This window comes from Macaca fascicularis, chromosome 18 (genome assembly GCF_037993035.2).
Source record: "Macaca fascicularis isolate 582-1 chromosome 18, T2T-MFA8v1.1".
Classification (NCBI taxonomy): Eukaryota; Metazoa; Chordata; class Mammalia; order Primates; family Cercopithecidae; genus Macaca; species Macaca fascicularis.
Window position 1 is genome coordinate 37,870,592 of NC_088392.1, and position 1,622 is coordinate 37,872,213.

Here is a 1,622-nt window from a genome sequence, read left to right on the forward strand (position 1 = left end):
GTCATTTGATCCAACAATCCCACTACTGGGTATCTACCCAGAGGAAAAGAAGTCATTATAAGAAAAAGATACTTGCGCACACATGTTTATTGCAGCACAATTTGCAACTGTAAAATCATGGAAACAACCTGAATGCCCATCAATCACCAAGTAGATAAAGAAACTGTGGTATATATAAAAGATGGAATACTACTCAGCCATAAAAAGGAATGAATTAATGACATTCACAGAGACCTGGATGAAATTGGCAACTATTATTCTAACTGAAGTAACTCAGAAATGGAAAACTAGACATTGTATGTTCTCACTGATATTTGAGAGCTAAGCTATAAGGATGCAAAGGAATAAGAATGATACAATGGATTTTGGGAGTTGGGGGTAAGCGGGTGAGGGGGCAAGGGATAAAAGACTACAAATTAGGTGCACTATATGCTGCTTAGATGATGGGTGCACTAAAATCTCACAAATTACCACTAAAGAATTTACAGAACTGAACACCACCTATACCCCAATAACCTATGGAAAAATAAATAAATAAATAAAAAACAAACAATAAAATTTAAAAAGCAATGGGCATCTCTTGGGACAACTAGCAAAAGCACTGCAAGACCAGGGGCAAGAGAAAGCCTTACCACAAGAAGCGAAAGTATGAGCTGGGGTGCACAGCTGGCTGCCAACACCAAGATTAGCCTTGCCACATCCACACAGTCCATGTGCAGGGAAGAAATGAGAAATACCGTGCCCTGAGGCTGGACATAGGGAATTTCTCTTAGGGCTCAGAGTGTTGTACTTGCAAAACAATGATCATCGATGTTGTCTACAATGCATCCAATAACCAGCCGTTCCGTACCAAGACCCTGGTGAAGAACTGCATCATGCTCATCAACAGCACACCATACCAACAGTGGTACCAGCCCCACTATGCACTGCTCCTAGGCCACAAGAAGGGGACCAAGCTGACTGCTGACGAGGAAGAGATTTTAACAAAAAGTGATCTAAAAAATTTTACAAGAAACATGATAAAAGGAAACAGAATGCCAAAATCAGCAGTCTCCTAGAGGAGCAGTTCCAGCAAGGAAAGCTTCTTGCATGCGTCATATCAAGGGTGGGACAGTGTGGCCAAGCAGATGGCTACATGCTAGAGGGCAAGCAGTTGGAGTTCTATCTTAGGAAAATCAAGGCTCGGAAAAGCAAACAAATCCTCATCCTTTCTGTCTTTGCCCATGTAATAAAAGTGTTTATTGTTCTGTAAAAAAAAAAAAAAAAAAAAAAAAAACAAAACTGGGTTAGAGACAGAATTTCATGCCAACATATAAGGGCAAGTGGAAACTGTGGGTGAGTTTGCCTGTAAGAAGGAGTACAGGCTATATTGAGTAGTTTGGGTAGCTAATGTGTAAGAAAGAAACAGAAATACTTGTGAACAAGAGAGACAATGCCTTTTTTACAATTTCCCTGAATGTTGGCAGGGTTTTTCTTTTTGATTTTTTTTCCTTCAAGAAAATGCCAGAGCACTATGAAAAACTTGAGAGCATATGATAAGATGCTGCTCATATCCAAGTGGAGATACAAATTACTCCAACTGGGAGAAGGTAAAAGAACACTCCAATAAGAAAATAAGAGAC

General features: G+C 39.7%; 1 pseudogene; it reads left to right on the top strand.

The window, feature by feature from the left end:
* Nucleotides 1-569: 569 nt before the first annotated feature.
* LOC102140344 (small ribosomal subunit protein eS8 pseudogene) lies at nt 570-1,252 on the top strand (annotated as a pseudogene).
* Nucleotides 1,253-1,622: the final 370 nt, after the last annotated feature.